The sequence below is a fragment of the Anser brachyrhynchus genome (genome assembly GCF_964034855.1).
Source record: "Anser brachyrhynchus genome assembly, chromosome: 21".
NCBI lineage: Eukaryota > Metazoa > Chordata > Aves > Anseriformes > Anatidae > Anser > Anser brachyrhynchus.
In genome coordinates this window covers 1,928,439-1,944,234 of record NC_137714.1, presented here as the reverse complement: position 1 = coordinate 1,944,234, position 15,796 = coordinate 1,928,439, and the positions used below count along the sequence as shown (strand labels likewise).

The window sequence follows — 15,796 nt, the reverse complement described above, 5'->3', positions numbered from 1 at the left end:
GCTGCGGCACAGCACGAGCCGCTTGCCTGCCCCCGGGAGCATCTGGGCAGAGCAGATCCTTGCAGGTGGCGGTGGCTGCCTGTCCCCCGAGCCAGCATCAAACGCTTCACCTTGAAGGGGTTTTGCATCAGTCTCAGCTCAGCCTTTGGAGGCTCTGAAGGCAGCAGTGGGTGGAGAGGAGTGACTACGTGGTGTCTTGCACATCACAGCACCCTCCCTTTCTGCCATGTTTGCCCATAGCCCAACATCTTCCCCATGCACGTTTCTCACTCCAAATCACTCTCAACCCTATAAAACCCTACAGAGCTACAAGAGCTGGGACTCCAACGAGCCTCCAAATTAATTAGCGGGGTTTGTTTTGCTTTGGGAACAGGAGGACGGAGTGGAGAGACCAGCTGTTGGCCGGGCACCAGGTTTGCAAAGGGGACGTGGAGCCTTAATTACTCCTTTCCCTTAACCTCGTTGCACCTTGAGGTATTTTAACATCACTTTTGCTGGCACTGGGGATTGATCGATTGTCCCTCCCTTGGCATGCAGACGGCCTGATTAATGTAAAACTAACCAGTCGCTCCCAACTCTGGGGAATTAATCACTTAAATGTGGGAATTACTCAATAAACCGTTCAAACACGCAATAAACCAAGCCATTAAAAATTAATCGCTTGACATCCCTGCCACGTAAACAGAGCTAATAAGATTCGGGCAGGGAGCGAAGAGGGGGAAAGCGTCCCGCCTGCACCCTGGGAGCAGACAGGGTGGCTGTGGAAAAAGCAGCCACGGCTCAGCTCGTGCCTCTTCTCTTGGATGCCCTCCAGCTTTGCAAGCTCTACCTGCGAGGAGCCGGCGCCATCTCACATCCGCGGGAGCTGTGTTTAATTAGCGAGGCACGGTCGGGGAGATGAGCCGTGCTGTGCTGGAGCAAGGGTTCATCTCCCATCCCATCTCCTCGCAGCAGCAGCCCCGCCAGCTTGCGATGCCTGCATGGATTGCCCAGCTCTTGCTCTTCCGTCCCCCTGCCTTGCACGTTCTTGTTTTTTGTTTTTTTTTTTTTCTTTCTTTCCACCCCCCCAGATAATGGCATTGAGAATGGCATTTTCTTCCAGCCACTTCTGCAGGCTCAACCTAGGCAAGGACTGGCAGCTCCACGCTGGTGAACCGGCTTCATCTCCCCCAGGAGAACGGAAAGGGGGTTTATTTTAAATCCCTTTCCTCCCATAATACATCTGACACTAATCAGGGTTCCAACCCCATGGGAATCAATGATTAATGATGTTAAATATAGCAGGAGATTGCGAGGGTAAAATTAGGCACCATGCATAAAACATCACAGCTCCTTGTTAGATAGTCAAATTAGACTAATGGTTTGATGTTCACATGGGCTCTGGCCCTGTAATTACGGACGGACCGGCTAACCTCCTCCCCAGCTGTATGCAGCTTTGATGCTGGCAACAAGAGGAGAAATGTCCCAGGCTCGAGCCCTAACGAGAAGCCAGCAATCAGCACTGCCATCAGTGCCCTAAGGTGTGCAAGGACAGGGTGGAAAGCTGGGCTCCTCTGCACTGCAAATATCAAGGTTCGGAGGGGACAAATGTGCTACGTGGCCCTGTAGCCCGGTGAGGCATTTGGGAATAGCACCGCTATGGGTCGGCTTTTCCACACCTCCGGCATCCCTCCGGCAGCATGGCAAGGGCTGTTTGCTCAGTGCCCGTTTACAAAATTGTCTCACTACCCCATCTACAAGCCTCGCAGGTTTGCGCCACCATCGCCCCCAAAGCACCAGCCCCAATTACCCCCTGAGTGCTAATTAGACTGCAGACAGAACTATTAAGGAGCACAAAGACAAAGAGAGAGGGGACGGGAAAGCAAAGCAGTCAAAATACATAAGCAGTTCCTCCACAAGCATCGCGGAGAACACATATCTGGTTGTAATTAATCTCATTATCTGGGAAAGAAAGAGACGCGGAATGGTTGCGTGCCTTGAAAGGGTTGTCAAAATTCGAGGGCGGGAGGGATAAGCCTTCGGGAGAGTTTAAGCTCGGGTAGCCACCAGCCTTAAAGCCAGTTTAAAGGCAGATCAGAGTGACAGGGAAATAAAGACAGGAGTAAACTGGCCCGGAGGAAGCAATTTAAATAACATTTGCTTAAGGAACGAGACAAAAATAGCCCGGGAAGGACGAAGCAGCTGCCCGTCATGAAAACGCGCTGCCCCGTCACGGCGTGCCCGTGCCTCCTGCATGAGCAGCGAGCAGCCGGGCAGGGGCTGGAGCATCCCCGCACACCCTGCAGCCCCCAGGGCCTCATCCTGCCGCCGGCCCTGCTCCTCCGTGCTTCCCCTTGCCCCGGGGACCTGTTGCTTCATTTCAGCCCCAGATTTCCGGCATGAGTGGGAGGAGATCTCGAGGGGTTGCAGGTGGAGGATTTCTTCATTCCTGGCCATCCTGCAGAGCTGGAGCCTGCTCGTGCTGGGACTGCACCCAGAGCACCCAGCCAGCAAGGTATTTGGGAGCAGGAGGGTGTTTCTGGGCAAGCCAGAAGGGATTCAGCTAGATCCATGCACCCTACAGCCCGGAGCTGGGCTTCCATACAGTGTCTACCCATCAAAACCAATGTTCTGCCAAAAAAAGCCCTTATAAGCCATTAAACAGCCATAGGACAGTGGTAACGGGAGGTGCTGGATGCTCTTGGGCATTGGTGCTCTTCAAGACTTAATTTTCCTTCCCAACAACATACTCTGGGGGAAAAAAAAGGGGGAAAAAACGCTCTCAGAGGTGATGCCCCACACCCATGCTGTGCAGCAGAATTGTTGCAAGGTGAAGGTGGGTGAATCCCAAATCCATGGGCACCCTGGCCCCAAAAAGGCTTTGGATGGGAAGAATGGCTTGCCCAGCGTCACTGCCACAGCAGGGACCACCAGGACAACCTATGGGGGGGCTCCCATCACATGCACAGCCCATGTCCCCCATCTTGGGGTGAAAAAGCTCTCAGCAAGTTGCAGCTGTCTGCTCCATGCCATTTCAGAGACTGTCAATTGTTTGGAGAAGAACAGATTACAGCCTGTCAGGGAACCTGAAACCGAGCCAGGCAGGGAGTGTTGCTGCGTTAAGCCCCCGAAAACCAGTCAGCAGATTAAAAATAATAATAAAATGCTTTCCCTCCATGGGCTGCAGACGTGGGGATACATTTACAGTTGGAAATGCCCCGTGCCCCATGCAGAGAGCTATAGGGGAGCCAAGCTGGGATATCGCCATGCAAGTACCGCAGCCCCCAGCCCCACAGGCTGAGATTCTGGGGCTGTTCACTGTGCTTTGGGCAGGCTGGCAGCATGGGGCAGACCTCCCTCATCAAAATAACCCCCAGTTTGGCAGCAGGGCTGGAGGGGGGAAAGGTTGGCCAGCCTCACTCTGCCTGCACATCACATCGCTCCAATGCAGCTGAGTCACTGTTTAGGGGCCATCAAGACCCCCCCCCCCCCAAGGTAACCAAACCAACCAAAATCCTCTCTCTCTCTCTTCTTTTTCTTTTTTCTTTTTTTTTTTTTTTTGATTCAGGAATAAAATTAACAGAGAGCAGGAGGAAATAAGAGGGGTGCAGCCCAGATCTGCCTTGCCCCCAAATCACAGCGATGCCGGCACGGACAGCGCATCACCACCAGCAAGAGCAAAGGACCTGGCTGCTTATGAGCAAGGATTCTCCCAGAGCAGGCTGGGGGCAGGATTTTACCTCCCAAGCTCCAAAATCCTTGCTGAGGACATGCCTGCTCCCAGCTCAGACCCTGCACCCCCAGCTCCTCACCCTTATCCCCCCCAGGGGAGTTTATTTTCCCCACCGCTATCGAGCATTCCCGCAGCTCTGGCTGGGGTGCAGAGGCACTTGCTGCCTGCATCCAAACCTGGCCAGCACAGCTCTTGGCACAGAGCAGGGCACGGGGGGATGCCTCACGCCAGCACCCCCAAAATAGCTGCATGCACATCTGGAAGCAGTTTATCAGGGAGAAAAATCACAAAAGCATCGCCATCAGCCCCCTGTCCCCCCAGATTTCCATCCCTCGGGGTGACCCAGCTTTGCTCGCGGTTGTGCGTCCCAGTGGGGTGCAGCTCTGCAAGGGTTTGGGGTCCAGAGCCAGCAGAGCCCGCAAGCCCCCCCTGAGCTTTGCTGCAGATGACAACAGCTTTGCCGAGGCGTGCTGGGAAGGATGTGGCCACTTGACAGATTCGGGTTTGTCAGAGGGGGGTTTCAGGCTAACAACCTGAAAATTGTCGTTTTGACAAGGACTTCAAAAAGCTCTGGCACAAAGAGCGTTTAAGCCTTGTTTCCATGAGAGGCTGCTGCAAGAGCACTTTTTCCCTTGCCGCCCGCAATCCTATTAGGACGGCTCGCATCCAGCTTGCTGCCCTGAGCTGGCAGCGGCGATCTGACCACAAACCACATCCCGGTGAGCGTCTTTCTCCCCCCCGCCATGCACCGCTGTCCCCAGCCCATCCAGCTCACCCTCCCCGACCTCAGGCATCCCCCCCCTTGCTCCCTGCAGCCCCCCAAGCTTCGCAGCCCTCGTGCCCGGCACTGCGGTGCAGAAGCAGACCCGCTGCTGCACCCATGGTCCTGAGCTGCCAGGAACGGCCACATCCAGCCCGAGGAGGAGCAGCAACCAAGTGCCTCTTATTAAGAGTCCAATAATGTCCAGGAGATTGCAGCTTTGATAAGCACTCCGCTGTGCGGCTGGGGTCAACTGCATTAGGAAAATGTAATTAGGCTAATAAATTCTTGACGGCTTTTCCCTCCTCTCCAGGGGTACGAGGAGCTCACCAAGCCTCATTAGCCAGGGAAGCTGCAGTTCCCCGGCTGGGGTGGATTTCAGATGTGATGGAGCCGTGTTTGGGGGTATGGCAGCAAACTCAGCAAGCAGGGAGTAGTCCCTGGACTCTTCAGACCAGTTCTCCAGCCTTACTGGTCCCAGTCACTGCCATCCACGAGTGCAATGACCCATGTGGGGTTAATCCTGTGCAAGGTGCTCTAGGTGATCCTGCTCTGCCAGGGGGTTGGACTAGGTGATCTTCAGAGGTCCCTTCCAACCTCAGCCGTTCTGTGATTCTGTTAAAGCTACTGGGCACAGGCTGCAACCAGCAGTGCCCCACACCCCCAGCCACCTCTCCCCCTCTTTTAGCAAGAGTGCCAGCAGCTTGGGCCACCCAAGCAATAGAGGGGCTCGCCTAGAGCCACTCCGGAGGCTCTGCTCCACCTGGTACCTCCCTCCATGTCTCCCAGCCCCACGATGCCAAACCACAGCAGCTACTTCTCAGCTCACCCAGCTTCTCCTCTTGGCAACTTTTGCTGGCACAGCCCCTCACACCAGGAATAGCAATGCGTGCGGAGGTCCAGCTCCCACAAACAATGTCGCCTGATTAAGACATCTGCCTAATATCCTGCCCCAGGAAGGGGAAACTCCAGCTCCCATAGCAGTGTCTCACATCCAACACTCTTTCCCTGCACCCTGCATGCCCACCAGCCTTGCCAGCACTGTGGAGGGTGACCAAAAGGTGTTTGCATTGCAGATGCATCCTTCAAAAAAGCAGCCAGAGGCAGGACAGCCCTTGGACTCCTGCTCAGCATCCCTTTATCACTGCCGAAAAAGCACGAGCTGCATACAGTCAAGCTTCAGCTATGGCATGATTCTCCACCCCCTGCCTGCGAAGGTAACAGAGCAACTGCTTCATAGAGACATCATGAATCAGCCTTTAATATAGTGCACGTTGCATTATTTTTAGCCAGGACACTCTTGTATTATGCTAGTGCGCAGGAATCAGACCATGAAATTGGCTGGATGCAGACTAGTCTTGTTTGTCAGCGTGAACGGGCAAACAAGCAGCTGAGCAGTGCCAGGGTGAAATGTTGAAAGCATTTAAGTGCAATTTTATGGCACCCGATATCAGCGAGCGGGGCATTGGAAAGGGCGCAGCGTGGCTATCAAATGACGCGCTAGGCAGGGGGTCCTGATAGCCCTGCTCAAGCCAGGGGCAAGGGTTGCCCTAAAATTAACCCACCGACCCAGCGCCAGAGCCTGGCGTGGTGCCTACAGCAATCCGGCGCTAAACAGCAGCTACAGGCAAGGCATTGCTGCCTGCCGAGCTGAATGCGGGAGGTCAGCCCCTGTCTCAGCAAGCCAGCACGTTGTGAGAAAGCACGAGAGCGGGGAAACCTCGTTCCAGGCTAACTCATGCCAGAAGGGCCCTCGGGGTGGATTTGCATCCCTTTGGGTTGCAGCCGCTCCTGTCCGCGCCAGCGCAATTACCGGCTGCTTGACGCCAACGGTGCCGCGGGGGGCACCCCAAGCCGTGCTGGGGCCAGCAGCAATGCTAAAACATGGGGAAATGTCCCCGGTGAGCCCCAGACAGCATCCCGGAGGCTGCCAGCACCTCCCCTCTACGGCGTCAGAGGAAAGGAATTGGAACCCGAAATGTTGCTGGAGGGCGTGGAGCCAGGAGGAAAAACAAACCCATCCAAGAGAGCTGAAGAGGGCAATCACGGCTCTTCTTGCAGCCCAAATTGTTAGTTTAGCAAATCACCGTTGAACAGCCTGTGTTTTGACATTTCTCAAGTGTTTTGCTTCCTTTCCTCCCAAATCAAGGTGACTGTTTCCAAGACCAAGCGTTCGGCCAAGCCCTTGGCTTTGAGAAGCGGCTGGTCAGCGCAATGTGGGGCTCCCCAAAACGCCTGGATGGGGACGACCCCATCACCCCTGCACCTCCATCCCTCCCTCAGAGCCTGTTACGGGGCTGCAAAACCAGCGTTAGCCAAGGCCGGAGAGCCAGGGGAACAAACCCCCAGTGCACGTGGTGGGACCTCATTCCCCCCTCCCCTTCAACACCCATCACCCCGCGTCACCGCAGGAGGACCGGCCGAGATCAGGGCAGCTGCGAGGGGGGTGCTGGCAGCAGTACGGTGTCTCCACAAATTAACGGCGAGCAACAGGAGCGGAGCTGGCAGCCGGGCTCGTGCTGAAGATGCTCCTTCAGTGCCGCGTTCACGGCAGAAGGCAACTGGAAGCAGAGGTCAGGTCTGTCCCGCTGCTTCGGGGTTAATCGCTTCGTTAAGGCTTGGGTACCGTGCTTGCTAGCATTGCATTTGGCAGAGGCAATTAGCCGGTATTTATATCACCCGCAGCGGAGCATGCCCTGAAAAAAAGTGGGGGGAAAAAAAAAGCAGGATTTAGTGCCCGGAGCCCTGGTCTTGTGGTGGATCTGCCAGTGCTTACAGAGCTTCACTTGGAAAGGCTGCGGCTGAGCTGATTGAGGCCGACTGAACCTGAACTCAGCCTCAGCTGCCTTCACTTGAGCTTATTTCCACTGCTTTGCTCCTCTCTGCCGCTGTATTTGATGTCTCGCACTCACCGGGTCCCTGGGGGCAGAGCCGAGAGGAGAAGCTTGCGAACTAACACAGATTTTGGGAGGTTTTTTATCATCGCTCCCAGGACCGACTGCTCTCTGTGCCAGAGCCACGTAGCAAGGCTTTGATAGCGAAAGCTGCAGCCCGGCGGGCCGCTAGCTTCCCTGCCTGCTCTGTAAGGCAAAGATGCCACAGGGGATAGTTTGCATCAGAAATTCGTCTGCGGCTCGTCGGGGAAGCCGAGCCAAAGCGTTTGCTGCCGGCGATGCCTGCGGCTGGCTTTGGTGGCTATCAGCACTAGGAGGGCACGCTCACCCTGTGCAAGCTGCTCTTCACCTTGCTTTATCCCTAACAGCAGGCGCAGTTGCCAGCAAGAGCTGCAAAGGCGTGGAGGAAAGGTGCATGGTGTCCATCTGCAAAGCAGCTTTTAGCAAAAACTACCCAGGCTTTGGTCCAGCTAATGGCGACCCCATGCCCCTTGCAGCCCCACATTGCCCCTTGCAGCCCCACCATTGCCCAATCCTCGCAGCTTCACGTAGGCCCAGGGAGCCCCACGGGAGCAGCGGCACACCCCAGCGAGGCATGTCCATGCACCCTCCTTCACCCACCGGGAGGTAAATTATTGAAAAAAATAAGATCGCCTTGGAAATGTCAGGGGCATGGTGATGGGAAGCAACGTCAAGAGCTGTTTGTGTGCCACAACCATGCTAAAGCTACGATAAATCCCGTGTTTAGGATGCTATGAGCAGGGCTGACAGCTCGCAGGGAGACGCGAGGCAGGTAGGTGGATGTTTTCTAAACTTTCCCAGTTGAAGACTCAAGGCCTGTTATCCCCTTTTGCTCTTCCCCATCACTCCTTGCTGGTGTTGCTGCCAGGTGGAGTCATACTGCCCCAGCACCCATCTGGGGGAACCCCAAGCCCCCTCAAATCCCAGCTGGGACTGAGCCCGAAGCACCATTCTCAGCTCCAGCAAGAGCAATGCACATAGCTAAAGGAAACAAGGCATTTGGGGAAGGACCCTGCTCCTTTGGGAAAGCCAAGCCTGGCTCGAAGGAGAGGGTAAAATTGAGTTTCAAGGCAATCTGAGCACTCTGAGTGGGGTCTGAGGGCGATCTCAGCCGAGCTGCATGCCGAGCTGGCAGCCAAAACCATGCAGACCTAGCTCTGAGGCTGCAGTGTGGTTTTGCAAGCACCTGCCCCCCCTGTGCACACAGCTCATTGCCTATGTCACCTCCACGTTGCAAAAACACCCCCCAAGCCAGGGTCCCCCCAACTCACCCACCCCTTAGCTGTCATCCTTGCCATACCCCCAGCTCCGGCTGCACCTCCCTGCCCCACTGCTGCAGAGTCTTTGCCCTTCAGCAATTGCAAAGGTAAAAGAAGAGAGGTGCGGAGCTGGAAATCACTCCCCTTTGCTGCTGCAAGCAGTAAGAAGTATCATCATCTTTGCAAGCATCCGCGGGGCACGCAGTGGGCAAGCTGCCACCCAGCTCCTTTGCTCTGGAGGCGAGGTGCAGAGGGGCTGCGATGGCTGGAGCTGCCCCAGGCCACGCAGCGGCCACCAAGCCCAGCCCTGCCTCGCACAAACCTGGGATGCTCCTGAGGATGCAGCTGGCCCCCGTCTCGTTAAGCATTCAACAGCATTTGGATTATTACCTGCTGTTCGGTTGGGTTTAATCTTTCAAAATTGCCAAGAAAATTCACTTGTAGGAATTAAGAGGGCACGAATATTGCCTGTTAGCTGCAGGAGGCAGCTCCATCCCGCTGCTCTCTATCGGTCCCCCCCGCCGCTTTGTTTAGCTGAAGCTTTTTGTGCAAACACGGCCGTTTTTACAAGCGATGCTCCTGGGCTGACCCCCTGTAGCAGCACAACCCGGGCACGGCTCGAATGCTGCAGCGTATGCAATGCAGCCAGCCACACATGCTGGGGAAAATCAGCCAGAAATGCAGCTGCAGCTTGAAATATCCCAGTCCTGTTGCTGCAAGGCAGAAAGCCCCCCTGCAGTACAGCTGGTTTAAGCACGCAGGCATCCACCTGCAATGAGCTTTGCACATTGGCACCCATCCCTCTGCATGCAAACGCTGCCTCCTCCCTTGAAGAGGTTTGGGCAGCCCACCCCAAAGCCTCCAGTTGCCCTTTTGGGGCATCATGCTTTGCCGCCAGCTCGTTTGGAGCAAGCACCAGGTTGAAAAAACTCGTTGAAGCAGTAAGGCATAGCTCTGCATCCCATCTCTTTCCAGCAGCAGCCATTTCCCTGCTGATCCCAGCCGTGCCTGCCTTCAAAGAGCAGCAGAAGCACAGTGGTTAACCCTCTGCTTTGCATGGCCAACCTTGCTAGCTTCAGTCAGGGCAGATAAGCAAGAAGGCGGGGTGAAGGACACCAGCCCCTTGACTTCTCTGGAAGGGAAGCAGATTTAGGGGACAGAGCACAACACACCAGCAGGTTTGCAAGTCCCCAAGCACAGCGGGGCTCCCAAAAATCTGGTGCATGTGCTGCACCACCTGCAGTAAAACTGCATCCTGGGGGACCCTGGAAGCGCAGCAGCACCCAAGCACCAACCTGAAAACCTCCTGCAGCAATGAACTCAGCCAGGAGAGCCATTCCCTAGCACAGATTTTCCCGTGGGATGCTGCTCCCAGGGGTTTGGGCAGGATAATAAGGAAGTCTGAAACCTTATTTAAAAGTCACTTCTGCTCGTAATGGAAGGCACTTACCCCCTCGGATACGTCATTCGCCTCGCATCGGTTTTATTGCTGGTAATAACTCCCAGAAAGTCCTCAACAGATGGAAATTTTATTTGGCTAATCATTGCTGTCTGAGTTACTGTGGGAAGGCGCTGGCAGAGGTTTGCAGGTGGGGGGGCAGAGAAATGGGGGTCGGGGATAGGGCTGTGACCATGGGGCCACCCCAAAGATTTGCAGTGCAGCCCCATCCACCCCAGGCAGGCAAATCAGTGATGCTGCAGCTTTCCTGACCTGGCCTAGGAATTTTGCATGACTGCAAGTTTTGCAGGAGGTTTTTACTTTAAAGGGGGCATTGTAAAGCCCCCAGTGTCCTCCTGCAGCCATCCCCATGTGTTTGCAAACATAGTGCATGCAGGACCATGACCATCTCCAGCCCTGCTGCCCCAGGGTGTGAGTCAAAGCAAGATTGGGCCATGTGGAGACCAGAGACAAGCAAATATTTGTTCTTCTTGCACCTGACAATAGCTTGGCACCAGCTCCCTCTTAGCAGGGTTGTCACTGGCTGCCTGATCCCCTCCACAGATAACAGAGCAGCAATTTCTTAACCTATTTTTAAAAGGCCGAGGATGAGGAAGAAGAAAGAAAATGCAATTTTATCCTGCCCAGGAGAGCCCTGATTCCAACAATCAACAAAAAGCAATTTTTTATTCCCCCCCAGTTAAAAAAGCCTCTCTGAGCCGTTTTCCTGCATATGTCAACTGCCAGCCCGTTCATTTGTTAGGCATGCATTACAACCATGGGATATATATATGTTGATATCCATAGGAGGAGGTAGTGTTGCATAAACCTCTCTATCGCTGCTGTACATGTGTAACCACTCTTCAGCTATCCTTTTATATATATATATATTTTAACAGCTGATTCCCATGTAAACTGCTCCAAATCTCTGCTTTCTGTAGGGAGCGTGCATGCCAGCGTCCCTGCAACAGCAGTGCGAGCCTGGGGCTGCTGCAAAGGGGTTCAGGGCCTGATGTGGAAGGATTTGCCTTCACTTGGGCGAATTCTGGAGGAATTAAGCCCAAACAGGGCACGTGCATAAACATATAATAATTACAGATGTACCAGCTCCCAGCTCAAACACTTCCTGTCCAGATGCAAAGTCCATGAGCATGACAGAGGAAAGGGACTGCCCACAAAACCACCCTGAACCCAAGCTGAAATTAATTTATTGCTATAATTAAGATCTGCTCAATGCCAGCAGATCCCTTGAAATAAAGGGTTGGGGTTACGTCCCCCAAAGCAAAAGCACAGGGGCAAATTGGAGCCTCTCCTACCCTGAGGGGAGACAGACTCACCTGCCTGCAGATCAAGCAGAACTGAACTCTAACTGCATTCAAGCAGCACTGCTGGAGCACAGGGCATGGCTGGGGGGAGAGGTGCTGTGCTTGGTCCTCGTTGAAAGGAACAAGATGCTCTGAATTCCCCTTTCTTCCTTTTCTTTCTTTTCCCCTTGCCCAGGGTGCCCCCTTGCTAGGGGATTTTGTCAGGGGAGACATCAATGCCAGCGCTGAGCCTGGGGGATTTAACTGCTTGCTGCAGCAAGGAAATCATTCACAGAGCAGGTCTGCTTTGTCAAGTATTTATTTCAGAGCAAAGCTTGCTTTCATCCTGCTCCAGCAGCCACTTGTTGCGTTTGATGGAATAATTTCCACACCAAAAACCCTCCGGCCACCTCGCCTCCTCGCTGCCAGCAGCTCAGAACTTAATAACCACGCACCTTCAGAGAGACCCCAAATTCATCGCAGGGAAACGCCGTTCTCCTTCCCCGCTGCAGCGGCGCAGGGGCCTTCGCTCGCTCCATCTGCATGCACCGCGCGTGCCCACGTGTACGCAGCCAGCCGGGTGCTGGAGCGGGCTCCCAGCACGGTGCCGCTGGGATGCCCGATCTCCTTCGTTTGCAAAGGGCTTGTCGCCGCTGCCTTCCATCAGCAGGCATCTGGGCGGTACAGCGTGCAGGGACACCCAAGCACCTGGGGGACTTCGGAGGGGACCAGAAAGAGAAGGGGGTCCGGTTGCCTGCAGGTGTAAGGAAACATCAATGCAAAGCCATCGGGTGAAAGTAAGGGGGGTTGTGGCAAGCTTGCTCTGCTAGCAGTTCACGTCTGTGTATATTTAAATGGAGAGGCGTATGAGCTGAGTGCTCCTAAATGCAGGCTGGGAGGAGCGGGGAGCATCAGCCAGGGATGCAGCACCCAGCCCTCACCACCCAGCCCCAGCTCACGCACCCTGCTCTTCTGCAGCGAGTTAATTGCTTTCCTCTTTTAATTGCTCCTTTCAAGGCAGGTTTCTCATCCCTTCCCAAGTCTCAGGCGAGCCTGTCTTCAGAGCAGTCCTGCCTTTGCAGCTCAAAGCAATTTCTCCTTTGCTCTTTTCCCCCTGGGGCTCCCGCGCCGCTTGTTATTATTATTATAGATTTATATATGTTTTTTTAAAGACTCTCCTCCGAAGCATGTCCCGGGGGCAGAGTCACCTCCGTGCCTTGCCAGGGAGGAAGACGGGGACCCTTTGATGTCCCCAGCCCTTGCCAACGCAAGTGCCCCTCCTGCATCGTCCCATCTTGCAGATGAAAGCCCCTTTCTTGAGGAAGGTCACCAAGGAGGGGGGAAAAAAACTAGGAGGCATCAAAACCGCTTGATTAAAAGTGACGGAAGCGAAATGGCTTCACTTGCATCTCACAGGGAAGAGGAAGGAATCAAAACACAGATTTTAGAGCAGCCCCATCTATTTGCAATCCTACAGCTGGACCACAGGCCCCTCCTGGAAGCTGTAGCTCTCAGGGGTTTAATTATCCGCCCCAAAAATATTGTGGGGAAGAAGGAAGTTTCTCTTCCAGTAGTTCAGTTCTTTCCTAACCCACCCTATTCCAAGGTCCACGCTGTTAGGAGAGGAGCTCTGTAGGACGAAGGGGAGCACCACGCAGCTCACCACGACTGCACACCGTGTCTGTGTCCTCCAGCCGGGACCCAGCAGAGCCTCGATGGCCAGGGCAGTCACGCCAGCATGCCTGCAGCAAAATATATGTGTTTGCTGCCCTGATGCTGTTATTGCTTGCAATTGCATTATTCGATGGCACGGGACACGAGCGAGGACCTTCTGTGGGGCACAAATACCACTTGGCCTCGCTTAAATATCTTTAAATCTGCCCACCCACACCAGCTAGGGCAAGAATCAAGTTTGATGTGACTGAAAGAGGAGGAAAGCAGATCCCGCTGCAGCTGCACCAGCTTTGCAGACTTCGATGGAGACAGTGCAAAAAACCACCTTAAAACTGTTTTCTGCTGCTCTGTCATTTGTCTTGGAAAAATAAGTTTGTATTTCCCTTAGACTCAAGGCCATGAGACCCCTTATGCCATAAGGTTTATCAGGAAAATGAGAAAATAAGTGCCACTTGGGAGGGCAGAAAGCCTCCTGCTGGTTAGCCAGTGCTGAGGGCCGCTCTGTCCCTTTCCCAACCCGCCCCCACAGCGTGGGATTGCAACACTGCTTCCTCTCCCCCCAAAATAAACCCTGGCCACAGATCATCTCCGAGACCTCACCAGCCCTGTCAAGTTGCATTTACATTGCAAAAGTGCTCAACAGCCGTACCCAGGCTGAAACAAGGCCAAGGCTGCTATTTGCACAGCCTAGCATCCCCCAAAAAAGCATCTGTCGGTGAACAAAGCAACCCAACTCATCCCCTGCCCCAGATCCTGCAGCTCCAGCATCCTCCTAGCCATGCAAGGCTCCTTCCCTACGTGTTTGCCCTAAAAGTGAGCCCCGAGGGAGGGCGATGAGCTTCATTTAGGGGAGCGGTGCATTAATTTCTCATCCCGACTCCCTAACGACTCGCTAATTGCAAGGTAAGCAGGGTGGTGGCTGAGGAGCCGCAGCTGGGAGGTGAGGAGCTGGCCGTCCCCTCCCTGCCCAGAGGATGCTGTAATTTGGGGAATGGCAACAAGCTGCCACCGCGGCCACCTGCTGCTGGTGACAGTGGGACAGGGCTTGTCCCTGTCTGCAGCAGGACACCCTTCCCAAGCTTTCAGCCACGGCTTCCCCCTCCACAACACATCTCTGGGAGATGCCCTGGGCGTCTCTAAGAGGTGACATGAGGCCACCCCCTGGGAGAGGCCGCAGGGACACCCTGGGGGAAGACCAACAGGGAGCCCCTAGGAGATGCCACCAGGACACCTTTGGGGCGTACCAGTACAGCACACCCAGGAGATGCCACCAGGACACCCATGGGATACATGAGCATCCCCTAGGAGATACAACCCCAGCCCCCCCAGGACATTTCCTCTCTGGGGGGCCAAGGTACCCCCCCCAAAGCTCTCCCCAGCCTCTTCCCGCAGCAGGAGCTCACCCCAAGGGCTGCAGCACGTCCCCAGCTGGCAGCTGAGCCCCAGTCCCACCAGGGGTCTGGACCCCTGGCACATCCACATCCCTCCACTCAGCTCCATCAGACAGAGAGCGTGCCTGTGCGTAATTCATCCCCCGACCTTCAGCCAGGAGCTGTAACCAAGAGCACGACTCCAGCATCCCTCATGGGGAAAGCCGCGTGGTGCTGGCCACCATCCAGACCAAAGCAGGGGGAGCTTTTAAACCTCTCATGGGGCTTTGGCAGGGCAGCAGTTAGCAAAGCTGTCAGTCTTCATGCTCATTGCAATGCAGACGGGGGCCAAAGTCCGTCGGTGGCCAGGGTCTGGGCAGGGCTTGGCACAAAGCAAAATGGATGGAGAAAGAGAAAGGTGGGAAGGAATAAATCCAGATGCCTATGGATGGAAAAAGAGCCAAGGATTTAGGTGGAGGCTTCCAAATCCGAAGGGATTAAAGCATCATGTGGGAAGGCTGATATTTTCCCATACCTTTTTTTTGCCATGCTGTCACAGCAACCACCTTCTCTTGTCTTCCATAGGATGGCATCAGTGGGATCCCTGCCACCCCCATCCCCATCAGCCCCTCGCAGCACCCCTGCACAATGACAGCAATCCACTGTGAGCTTGCATTAGAGAAGCAGCACAAAATCTCCCCTAAACCAGAGCCCTGGGGTTTTATTTTGAAAAAAAATTCACTCTAGGGGCACAGCTGTTAAAGGTAACTTTCTGCTTAAGCATTTGCTGGGAGTTTGCAAACATCATCTGCAAGAAGCGTGCCAGCTGCCCCAGCACATTAACATCTGAGCAAGATAATGAGGCTGAAGAAAGTGATCGTTAAAAGGGATGTCGAGAAGAAAAAGGAGAATAATAGTAAATAAAAAAAAGCTTAGGAAGATGAGTCTTGGTGCGGGACACCCATCACCAACCTGGATTTATGGGAGCAGGCTCAAGCCTTACAAAAAGCACCTTATGAAGGGTGTCTGCCTAGAAATATTTTGCATTTAATGCATTGAAGTGCACTTTGTGGCTAAAAAGATTCCTATGGTGCTGCAGGATCCCCAAATGGGCTAATAGCATCTCCTCTGGTGTCCACCCACCATCCCCATAACCTCCTGGGCTCCTGCAAGTAATTTCTATAACATCCTGTTGCTACATACAGAGTAATTCCCCAGCTGGCATCGCACACAGCATTGCAATATAAATATAGCGAGATTTAACCGTGGGGTTGCAATTGCCCAGCGTAGTGCAGGAGCTCCCTGTTGCCATCCATGCAATGCAGCAACATCCCTGGAGGACCAGCTGCTTTCCTGCATGCTGA

The 15,796-nt window shown here is 54.3% G+C and overlaps 1 long non-coding RNA gene across 3 annotated transcripts; it reads right to left on the bottom strand.

The window, feature by feature from the left end:
* Window positions 1–5,855: 5,855 nt before the first annotated feature.
* LOC308181249 lies at window positions 5,856–15,589 on the bottom strand. Of its 3 annotated transcripts, XR_013941380.1 has the most exons (4): window positions 13,712–15,589; window positions 12,984–13,130; window positions 11,422–12,142; window positions 5,856–7,168 (listed from the first exon to the last, which is right to left on the bottom strand). It is a non-coding gene; the product is annotated as an uncharacterized lncRNA (long non-coding RNA). The 3 variants fall into 3 exon arrangements; XR_013941379.1 differs by having other exon boundaries at window positions 11,422–13,130; XR_013941381.1 differs by having other exon boundaries at window positions 11,422–13,130; window positions 14,466–15,589.
* Window positions 15,590–15,796: the final 207 nt, after the last annotated feature.